Below are 12461 nucleotides of genomic sequence, written 5' to 3' on the forward strand. Positions count from 1 at the left end.
TTGTCCAAACAAGCCCACACCCAAGAAAAAGAAGAAGGCGTGCAAGAATCAAGCTCTCACATCAATAAGGTCATGGGATGATTCTTCAAGTGAAGAAGAACCCCATCACAAGAGGCGAGGCCGCAAGCACTCATCATCAAGCTCTTCTCGTGTGTGCCTTATGGCACGAGGTAACGAAAGCTCTTCCTCTAGTAAGAGTGATAGTGATGATGATATGCCTTCTTATCATGAACTTGTGCAAGAAAATCTTAATTATGCTAAAGCTTGCACTAGTCAACAAAAGAAGATCAAAAGTTTAAAAGGAAAGCTAGATAGTTCACGAAAAGCATACAAAACCTTGCTTGAACAATATGAGAACTTTGCTAATCTCAATGTTGAACTATCTACTAAAATTGAGAAACTTGAGGCTAATGCAACAACAAATGAATGCACAATCAATGATGAGCAACTTGTAAAGAAAAATGAAAAATTAAAAGAAAAGTTAGCTAGCTCACAAGAAGCATATAATAGTTTGCTTGCTAAAATGGAAGCCATGTGCAAACATTGTGATGAGCTAACTAATAAAGTTGCTAATCTTGAAGCCGTTAGCACAACCCCCACCAAGGCATCTAAAAAGAAAAGTTCTATCTTTAACATGTCCAAAAAGGATGCCTCTACTTCTTGTAATGATTTATGTTTAGACTCACCTTTGTGCAACTAAGTTTGTGTTGAGAAAGTTGTTATAGATACATGCACACAAGAGGTTGCAAAGGAGAATGAGCAACTCAAGCAAGAAGTAGCTCGCCTCACCAAGGACTTGACTCAAGTGAAAGGCAAGGCGAAGCAAACCCAACTTCATCAAGATAACACCATCAAGGGAGTGAAGAAGCTTGATGAAGGACAAACCATGGTTTGTTATGTGTGCCACAAGGAAGGTCACAAGTCCTATGAGTGCAAGGTGAAGAATGGGGGAGGAGCAAAGAATAAGGAGAAAAAGCAAACAAGCAAGCTCTCCAACACCTATACCAACAAGGTGGACAAGAAGGCCTCCACACCTTATCTCTTGAAGAAGAAAAAAAATGACAAGGTGGTGGCCATCAAGGTGAACAAGCAAGCCAACAATAGGGTCAAACGCTTTTGGGTGCCAAAGGAAATTATTTCCAATATGAAGAGCACCAAGAAGGTTTGGATCCCGAAAGGAAAGTGAGAAGTCTGTCGGATGACAGGGAATTTGGAGACTTGGCAAAGTATGGGTGCATTTCATGGGGTGCATCATGATGGACAAAATCATTGCCAAGTGGGTTAGTGAATACTATGGACCCCAATTCCCTTCCCATGTTAGGTAACTAGATGTTATTACTTTTTAGTTGGTACATCTTGCAATTAGATTTTCCTACAATTGGTATCTTTAAGCATCTAGTTACTCTTCATGCCTAGGTTTGTATTTGCATGCTTATATCTTTTATCATGCATACACTAGGTATATCTTATGGTAGGCTTGCTCGGTCTCATTTTTAACCCTTGGAGCAAACCTACATGGTTTAAAATTGCTTAGAAGCACGGCACATAGCTTGTCTTACTATTGTTCATCTAATATGTGCCAAAGTCCAAATTCTAGATAATCTCTCCCGAATATCTATTTTGAAAATGATTCTCACATTCATGAGATGTCATCTTTCAAGTGGTATTTTTATTCTAAAATTAATGTGCATGATTTCTACAAAGTATTCAACATTTGTGTGCACATATTTAGGGGGAGTAATTCTACAACTTGGATGCTTTGAGACTAACACTATTTGAAATAGTATCAATTTTTCAAACCTATCACATGTGTAGTAGTCTCATTGTAAGGAAATTGGAGTCCCCGGAGTTAAGCATCATTCTTCAATTGGCATCATCATGTTGATTTCATTTCATATTTATATGCTTTCTCCATGCATTATATAGATTAAATTCTCTTGTGCAATAAATTGCTAATTATGCATATGCTTTGCTTTCTACCATATGTATGCATACATTTAGGGGGAGCTTAGTCTATATAATATGAGAGTCAAATTTTGTGATCCATTTCACTCTATACACAAAGGATCACGAAATTTGACCCTCCCTTGTGCTACTAATGTCTTCCTTTTCGGTGTTTGATGCCAAAGGAGGAGAATTTGAAGGACCAAAGGCAAGCATCAAGTTGATGTCTACAAGTGGTAATGGTCCGAGAAAGGGAGGAAAGTGGATTATGGATTAGTCTAAGTAATGGTAAAATTTGTAGGAATCCATAATGCTACATGGGGATTTTTGCAAGGGCAAGATAACCTTTCATTTAGTTTTAATTGGTATCTTACAATTGATTTCAATTGGTATCCCTTAATATCATATATGATTTCAATTGGTATCTTTAAGTATCAAATAAACTTGCCCTTTGCATTGCATCCTAGCAAGTAGGTAGTTTTAACTTCCAAATTCTTATTATTTGCTTGCTTTGGTCGTGTTGGCATCAATCACCAAAAAGGGGGAGATTGTAAGGAAAATGGACCATTGGCCCATTTACTTTGGATTTTGGTGTTTGATGACTAACACAACCAAATTGGACTAATGAATTTGCAAGTGTTTGTTTTGTAGTTCAATAGGGTGCAAGACGTAACTTGGACGAAGGCGACGTGATGATCCGATGATCAACACCTCAAGCAAGACCTTAGGAGCACAAGAGACGACCCAAGAGACCAAGCAAAGTCCAAGTATGAATATTGGAACCAAGCCGTACGCAAGATCACGAAGAAACGAGCTCGCAGAGGCGACTGAACGCTGGACCGGACGCTGGTAGCTCGGCAGTCGGGATGACCGGACGCGGGCGGCGAAACCGACTGGACGTAGGGAAGCAGTGTCCGATCGAGTACAGTAAGGTTCCAGAGCGACAAATCTGCGACCGGACGCGTCTGGTGGTAGGCGACCGGACGCTGGCCAGCGTCCGATCAGTATATTGCTGGCTCAATGATCGGGACGACCGGATGCGTCCGGTCAGGACGATTCAGCGTCCGGTCAGTAGCAGTTTCACGGGAGTTTGACCCCAACGGCTACTTTCTCAGTGGGGCTTATAAATACAACCCCCAACCAGCCATTTGAGAAGTGTGGAGCTGACGAAACATACCAAGGATGTTGATACACCATTTTAGTGATCTCCACTTGCATAGAGCTTAGTGATTCATTAGGTGATTAGCGTAGGTGCTTTGCAAAGTGCTTAGGTTGATTAGACCACCGCTCATGCGCTTGCTCTAGGTTTAGGCCTAGTGTTTAGTGAGGTTTGCATACCTCTTACCACTCGGTGCTTGCGAGCACCATTGTTGTACATCGGATGGGCTTGAAGTCTTGCGAGATCACACCAACCGCGTTTGTGGTGTGGCCGCCACTGTGTACTGGAGGGAACAAGACCCGCAGCGTTTCAGCCGGAAGCTTGATAGTGAAGACGGCGGAGAGCATCCGGGAGAGGCTTGCCAGAAGGCACGTCGGAGACCACTTGCACGTGGGGAAGGTCCGAGGCTATCCACGGAGTTACCCGACCGAGAGCTTGGCCCTTGTGAGGGATTCCTTGCGAGGGGCTCCAACGAGGACTAGGGAAAAGCTTGTGCGCTTCTCGATACCTCGGTAAAAATACCAGAGTCGTCGACGGGAGTTTGCATATCTCTACCTTGTATGGATGGGATGGTTTAAAGTTCCGGCGCACTCCTACCAGAAAGATGCTCATCATTTAGTACAAACTTATTAAGTTATAGACTTTAACTTAGACTAGGTAGTGTGCCCGTACGTTGATACGGGTAGCTAACATTTTGTACTAAAAACACACGAATCGTACGATAAGATAACAATACTGTAAAAGCTAAATACCAACGTTAAAGTGACATTTAATCCAAAAAGCAAAATTTATGAATTTAATATAGTTACGGAGAGCGCGACGTCGCAGGCTCACATGCTCTACTGTACAGATCTTTCCATGATGCGGCTAAGATAATGCTTTATATCGGCAGGAAGAAATCTTCGATATTCATTTCTTTCGTGCGCAATAAATCCACAAATAAGTTTCGCCGTATCTCCATACTATCGTGTACATAGGTTCGAGTATATATGTAAATATAAGTAAATGCTCGTGTATTGCAACGGGAAAAAACAATGTTACAATAACATGTGTATGAACATGTGTTGTACTATTACCTATAAGTATGATGTACGGAACATCAATATTACATAAGTCTTCATGTTGTATAGACCATTATAAAGTTCAAGAAATCATTAGTATTTTAACTTCTAACTTGACTATAAACCATCAGTTTAAGGGCTCTAGCATGCATGAAAAAAGACAAAGGTAATATATTTCAGAACAAGATAATTAGATTTGGACAGGTAACTATAAACGTATCAGACAACCATCTGGACCAGTTCCCGACCTACAGAAGTATATATCATGTGTTAACAATCAATAGTGCAAGGGAGGTGTCATGCATAGTCCCTATTCTAGGTTGTTTGTTTGTTCATCATGCAATTGCAAGCATTTCATAATTTAAGCACATACAAAGTTCTTAAGCTGTGTGCCTGATCCAAAGATTAAGTCACCAGCTAGAATCGGCAGAACTCTCGAGTCCACAATTGGGTCAGATATAGTATCCGTGGGTATCTCATTCTCTGATTCACGAAGGATTGCATTAAACATAGCAATATCTAAATGAGCTACGCAATGCTCCATCATCTAATAGAAACATAAGAAATTTCATGACTTCACATTACCAAAGAAACAAAAATCAGCATCCGAAAGCATACCAATTTTGCCAACACTGGTAAACATCCACACTCATGTCCACCAGCACGAAGATGACAACTTCTGCTGAATGCATCATCAAATGCAGTTTTCCAGAGATCAATAGAAAAACTCCTATGTTGCTGATCACCCAGAATGCCCTAACAACCTCCCAATCTTTGGAGTTGACAAATCTTCTATAGGGGTTTGCATGTGGGGTGTCATTGCATGTGAAATGAAAATCCTTCAGAAAACTAAAAAATAAATTAGTTTGCAGTAGGTTTTACTCATCACTGTTTTACAGGAGCCATACTTAGCTTTTTGGAAAGTGGCAAGACAGTAATAGAGTTAACCTTTATATGCCACCACATCTTCTCCAATGCATCTACAATGTGCTAGTTTCACGGCAATCATCTAGCAGCTTCATGATATTGGGTATACTTGCCATTGTAGTTACTTTTCCATCGTGTTGTAGCGAAACTCCTCTCAGGCTTCTTTGCACCATTTGTGCTGAAAACCTTAAATGGACTTGAGTGCCGTGAAGTACCAAATGTTTGTGCAACGATCTCTCAGGACAAATGTGTTCGATAGCCAAAATGTCAGCCTACATCAAAATTAGGTTCTTACTTCTTAAATTTTGATCTGAAAGAATTGATGCTAACAACAATAAGGGAAACAAGCGGTAGAGCGTAGTCATAATTTACCTTGAAACATCATTGCCACGAGATTTTGAAACAAGCAGAAGCCCAGAAACTGAATTTTTTGCAACTGAAGCTTTCCTATCTAAGGACTAAAATTTTGATGCATGAATGTAAATCCTAAATAAATGGGGAGCTAGCGTATGAAACTTATGTGATGAACAACCATGCTCTAGCACCACAGAGTAGAGAGAAACCTCAAGAGCAGCCTCATTATTTTCATACAAAACTTAGTTGCCATTATCAGCTAGGTTTTCTTCAGTATTAGCAATTCCATAGTCAGTGCCCCAAATCTGATCATATTTCGGAGTTTCATCCAAATATCGATCTCCTTTGCCTCTTCAGTCGCTTTACCTTCAATCTCTCTGTCCTCAATGGCATTACTATTAGTTACTTTGCTCTAAATAGGTTTATCATTAGTGACTTGACATTCAACGGCCTTATCATCCTTTATTCCGTCCTCAATGTCCTCATCATTCTTTGCGCTGTCTCAATAGCTTTGTCATCGGTGGCTCTGCCTTCAACAGTGCTATCATCCTTGATTCTGCCCTCAACTGCTTTATCATCTGCGGGCTATTAGTAAAAAAAAGAAAAATTCCATCTCAAAGAAAAAAGGAACAAAACTTACACCATTTAAACATGAAAAGATCAGACAAATATTAAAGCAATGGATATTAGTATGATTGTTATTTTATATCTACAGGCAACAAATCATGAATGAATCGTTGATGTCTAATGGAATGCATAAATAACCAGCACCATAGTCATAAATTAAGTTTGTTGAGCTAAAGAAAACAGGGAGACAAAAACAACTATTTCCCTTGCTTATCTAAATAATCCAACAGTTGCTGCTGCTTTCACTTCACCAACAGAAGATAAATATCAAGTCACTGCTAGTTTCTTCCAAACTGTTATGCCTGCTTGTTAATAGAGGTGGGAACATCATCTCAAGATTATGTAAATTCGATTAGCATTCTATCTCTTTCTAGCAAGAAGCCAATTATGGCTACCAGCTCAAGATTATGATTTAGTAGTACATACTACCACCTTATTAATTCTAGAGCTTAGAGAAATGATGTGGTAAGATATTTCACTACCTTAAACAGTCCTTGTTTGTATTATTACTAGCAATAATCTTAGTATTTTTTATGAAACTATCCAAAGGTATAAAATTACACGTGACAATCGAGTCATGCAAAGATTAGATAGAAAATATCAACGGTGTATGAACCCCATCATCTTCTTCCTCATCATCGTCCCCAACATCATCCTGCTCAATGGCTCGCCATGGTACAGCGGCAGATTAAGCACCATACAAAATAGGAAAAAAAGATTATCAAGGTTGACTGAATTTTGACACTGGTCTGTACACTCACAATCACCGATTTCAACGAGCGCCATCAGCCTGTCGGCAACGTCGAGCTCCTCGGTGTCCTACAGGGGGCACGCGAAGGCCTCGAGATCACGTACTCGCCGCCGGCAGCATCATGTATGTTGTTCCTGCAAAAAGCAGGAGGAATCAGCAACGATCAGCGAAGTGCCCGGCCTGGGCGCAATCGACCCCGCGAGATTGGCCTCTTGCTAGCTCCTGGACGACGCGGGCGAGGGCAAGATTGTCCTCTTGCTAGCTGAGGCCGGTGAACGGCCACCTCCCGTCAGCCGGTGGCGCGACTTTACTCTTTAGCTTCCGCATTTACATTATTTATATTACTTGTTTTGCGGTAGAAATAGCAACACACTAGCAAAACCGTAGTTGCACATTTAGATAGTTCATCTATTGCATAGGTTTTGCTAGAGTTAGAAAAAGAGGCCATAGTTTTGAAGTATAATTTTTTAAGTTGCCTAATTCAACCCCCTTTTAGGCGTCACGGTCCCTTCAACATGGGTGATGAAGATGGCGTCGACCAAGTCAAGGAGGAGGACGATGGTGTCGTGGCACTTGGCGGAGGTCGGACACGCATCTACATGGGAGATGTAGATGGCGTCGGTCAAGTCAAGAAGGAAGGCGAAGGCGTCAAGCTTGACGGAGGTCGAACACGCGTCGACGTCGGAAGGGTTTGGTAGTTTCGGCCTCAAAACCATCAGAGAACGGTTTGCTGGTTTATGCCTCAAAATCAGGCGTGGACGGTTTGGTGGGTTGAGCCTCAAAACCACCGGGTGGATGGTTTTGCGGGTTTGTCCTCAAAACTCGGGCGGAGGTTCCGAGGAGGAACGGGTCGGCACGTGGCAGAATCACAGAGGTTGCATCAAAGCGAAGAAAATCTGTGTAGGAAGTGTGGCTGTCCGATCGATAGAAAAAGAGGACCATTACGCCCTCAGGTCGGTTAGGGGCATTATGAAGATTATGTAATAGCCCACCACTCGGTCACTGTTATTTTTTTCTTTCTTGCTAGGTTTTTCTTCATTTGAGAGAGATCCAAATCTGAATATTTTGTATTTTATTCTCTGAGACGTGGAATGGGAAAGGAGGCCGAATCCTCCGGGTGTCCCTGGGATTTGTCACTTCTGTGTGTCATTTTTGTTCCGTGTTCTTCATTTTTTTTCCCATTTTCGTTCTTGCTCGAATTTCTAGGATTCACGGAGTTACAGTTTAAATTGAGCGATGATCTTCTATGAGTAGCTTTCCATCGCCATGGTGAATCGATGTGCAAAGTTTGAGAGCTTTCGGTTTTGAATCTCGTGAGTTCCTTGAGTTTTCGGATCTGGGAAGGCTGTGTTCGTTCTTCTCTGTTCTGCTCAGGCGCCAGGCAGGCATCGATGTCTGGACCGATGGATACCGGTGCAGTGTAGGAGCGTGCGGTGCAGCCCCCGACGCTCCACATCTGCTCGGCGCGGCGGCGTGCAGTCCCACCGCCCGCGGCTCTCCTTCTGCTCGAGTTCGTCGTGCTTTCGGTTCGTTCGCTCGGGAGCGCTCGGCTCCTGTTCGGTCACATTCCTGCTCGGTCCTTTGTTCGTCGGTGTGGGGCTCCACTGCGCCTGGCTGCAGCGCTACCAAAGCCGGCGTTCAGACGCCGTGCTCGCTCTCAGAAGCGGCGCTCTCCCTCGGTCCCAGGCGCTCCGGCCATCGGTGCTTGGAGCCCGTGGTCGCTGTTTCTGGCGTACGGTCCTCCGCTCCCAGCGTTGCTGACCCGCTGGGTATTTTAGATTCAGAAACTCATTTATATTCTATAGGAGTTGGCTATCTCATTTTTCTATCATTCGGATCGGAACCGTTTCTTGATGTGTGTGGTTGTTTATGGTATCCTGCTGTGTTCCTAGGGAAGACCGCCGCACTAGGGTGGGGCGGAGGAGGGCTGACGGTCGCGGCGGACATCTAGATCCAGTCGATGGCAGGTCGCGTCGGGCGGGCCAGCGGTGGATTGGGCACCGGAGCTAGCCAGGGTGGAGGGAGACGAAGACGAGTGTGGGGCGGACAGCGCTCATGCAAAGGAAAGAGGGAGGCGTGTGGGTGAAAAAAAGTAGGTAGCTTAATTTGTTAGACCAACAGAAGTAGGTAGCGTGAGGAGAAATTTGTTCAGCCAACAAAGGTAGCCAGCTAGAGTTTTTTTTGCCCCCTCCTACCCAAATGTAGGATAGTTAGTGGGTTTATGTAGCCTGCTGGAGTCGCTCTAAGAGCGTGTCGGGAATATGTAATAGGTCTATAAATAAGAGGGGAGGCTGCCCCAACCAACCATCTCTTTAGTAGTTAGGTTTCCCGGTCTCTAATTTTCATGTCTAAGTTTCCTAAGTTTGCTATTGAGATCCGAAGTGCATAGAGTGATTACTCTGCTGTGTAATCTGTCCTCTGTAAGAACTACATCTTGTTTGTGCTTGAAATAAAGCAAGTTGTCCTCTGAAATTCATGGCTCAAGATCTAAGTTCTTGTTGAGTTCTTGTTAAGTTTTGATTTTTCCTCACTGAAACCCCCCTTCTCTTGCGTTTTAGGTGATTTCGTTTTTCTGGAGATTTGAGATTTATTGGGGTGGCTAGAAATGTGCAAAGACCTTAGAGGAACATGTCGTTTACCAACTCGTTTAGTCAGATCCCTCACGAGCACGATTTGGCGAGATTTTTGAGGAAACATAAGAAAACCCCAATCCAGTCCGAGAGAATCTGGATCTATGGAGTTTCCTTGATCTTTTGGAGATAATTTCTAAACATCCTTGGGAACATCTTTGCAAAAATTGAGCCCAACCAGACTTCATTTGAGTGGATTTCACCTTTTTGGAGTTTGGTTTCGGACTACTGGCTAGGCAAAAGTACCCACGCTAGGCTGACATTCAAACCCGGGTAGGCCAACCCTAACCTGGCTAGGCTGACCCCAAAGTAGGCTAGGGAAACTTTGCCAGTTTGGGGCAGCCAACCCAGCCATGCCGACCTTGACGCCGGCTGACTTTTCAGTAAAGTTTGCTTCTCTAAGGTGTTTTTGAGCTCTGGGTGTCCGTTTTCTGACCGCTTCTTCTGTGAGTTCTCTGAGGTGCTCAGGAAGTTTGTCAAGTAATCAAACCACTAGTTAGTTTAGGTGATTTTGCGTTGGGAGCTTGCTTCATTTTGATTGAAGTTGAGAGCTTGATTTTCTGGTTTCGGAGAGAGTTAAATGCATCGTTGGTCCATTAACTTTATCCATGTTTCACTTAGGTCCATCAACTACGAAAATGGTTTTTCAGGTCCATAAACTTTTGAAGTGATGCATCTCTAGTCCATACCCCTTCATTTATCTTTTTAATCTGATGGGCAGTCCACGGTGTCGCTGATCTGTCTTCTAGAGGTAGTCCACGGTCAGCACAGGCAGCAGCGCCGCGTCTGGCTACTCCACAGGGGCGGCGGCGATACCTAGCCGCCGCGGTGAAGCACCTCGTTGGTGCCGACACCGACGCCATGGGTGCCGAGGCCACGCTACTCACCTCGGTGGCGTACCAGAACCCGTCCAAAGTGCTTGTCAGGACACGGCACGCCGACGTGCACCTCAACATCAAGGTCGTCGGGTTCGGCCAGACCCACGCCATACATGGTGGTGAAGACGGCGGATGCCCTACGCTCACACGGTGAACCAGCAAGGAGCGCAGCAGATAGGGTGACCGTGCCATGGGCTTCGACTGGACTGGGTTGTGGCCGTCTATGGCCCAGCAATCGCTAGCCTAGGTTATCTCGAGCATGCCGGCACGCCGCGGCGGCGGCGGCGGCGTGCGGCCCGCCAGCAATGGCAAGTGGTGGAAGGCCAATGACTTCGAGGCCACATTCCGAGAGTCTCGGAGGAGGACGTGGAGATGAAGGAGGTAGGGGAGGAGGAGGTGGACAGCACTCCCGCCTTCGTCTTCCGTGCCTCGTCCTTGGCGATGGAGATGAAGCCCCGGGCGCGTTAGGAGCAGCAACAGGCCGTGCCAAGCCGACGTCGGATGCCCGCGCAGGCGTAGGGCCATCCAAAGCAGCTCGTGGGGCAAGGGCAAGTAGGCCGGCCGAGATCCATGACCCCATCAAGGGCGTCTGCGTCTGCCTTGGCACCTTCCCCTCCGTCGAGGCCGCTGTGCTCGCCTACGATGTCGCGCGTGACATCCGCATGGCCTAGGGCACAAGGCGGTGGCGTTGAAGCACGAGGCTGCCAAAGAAGCAACTGGCGAGAGCTCGGGCTCTGATGCTCTCCTAGCGTGTCGGTGTACGACGAGGCCTCCGCTCGTCGATGCATGCGCTACTCCACAATCCATTGCAGGCTCTACTCGGCGCTCACCACCTGCCAGCGACCCGCCTCGCCCTGCGGCCGCGGCCCCCTCGCTGCCACTGCGCCGGTCAGCAGATCCCGCACCAGTCAGCGACCGCCTCTTTTACCGAGTGTGCTCTGCTCCAGACCGAGACGCACCACCGACGCAAATCCGCTGCCGCCGTGCCTGTTCCCGACCGTCCCGAGCCAGACTGAGCAGCGCAGCAGCTTCCTCTTCCCCCTCCGCCCCTCCTTGCACACTTTCCTGGCCAAATCCGACCAGAATTACCGCCGCCCCCGCTGTCTCCTTTGTCTCTCACTGCCTTCTCCCGGTGACGCTTATGCGCACACTAGCCCGATACCTCTGTCCGCTGCTTCCCTGATGCAACGCACGCCGCACTCGCGCTGTCGCCAAGCGCGTCATCTCCTCGTGTCCTCACGCACCATCGTCATGCCTTGCGCGTGCACCCTCGCCGCTAACCTGTGCTGCCATTTCACTCGCCGCAGCCCCACGCGCTGCCGCGGTGCCCAGACGTGACCTCCTGTCCACTTCAGCAGCCAGGTGTCCACTTCAGCATTCAGCAGACACGCTCAGCAGTCGGCGTTCGCGTCCCTCTGCCTCTCCTCCGCTATGTGAAGTGGTTCGTGGTCATGAACCCTGCCCCCGCGGAGCAGCTGGACATGGCATCGCCACTCGTGCTGACCGTGGACTACCTCCAGAAGACAGATCAGCGACACCGTGGACTGCCACATCAGATTAAAAAGATAAACGAAGGGGTATGAACTAGAGATGCATCACTTCAAAAGTTTATGGACCTGAAAAACCACTTTCGTAGTTGATGGACCTAAGTGAAACATGTGTAAAAGTTAATGGAACAACGATGCATTTAACTCTTTCAGAGAGGTTTGGTCGTGCTCTTGGTTTTTCGCAATGGTGAGTGTCCCGCTGTGTTCTCTAGACATCCTAGAGGGCATGCAGAAGGCATCTCACTTGTGAATTCGGTGTTTTGGAGAGCTGTTTGGGACAGCAGCCATTTCGGAAGAAATTTTGATTGGTTCCCATTCACCCCTCTGGTCATCTTTCTCGGTCCTTCATATATGTTGAGAATGACAACATGTGGCTCCCTATCCGTCTTATATGGCTGGGGAGTATACGGTTACATCTGAATTAGACCTTCGTATTAGTTTTCGACCTAGGCCTCAAAAATCTCAGGAACGGCCCTATATGTACCCGCAGTTAGGTTGGCGTTGGCGATGATGAGGACAAAATGAGAAGAGATGCTAGATGTTACCAAGGTGAGCAGTGAGCCATCCATGGAAGGCACTCTGA

General features: G+C 46.0%; 1 pseudogene; it reads right to left on the bottom strand.

Moving 5' to 3' along the window:
- Nucleotides 1-4340: 4340 nt before the first annotated feature.
- LOC136543572 (uncharacterized) lies at nt 4341-7539 on the bottom strand (annotated as a pseudogene).
- Between the last annotated feature and the right edge of the window lie 4922 nt (nt 7540-12461).

The sequence above is a fragment of the Miscanthus floridulus genome, chromosome 3, assembly GCF_019320115.1.
Source record: "Miscanthus floridulus cultivar M001 chromosome 3, ASM1932011v1, whole genome shotgun sequence".
Taxonomy (NCBI): Eukaryota; Viridiplantae; Streptophyta; class Magnoliopsida; order Poales; family Poaceae; genus Miscanthus; species Miscanthus floridulus.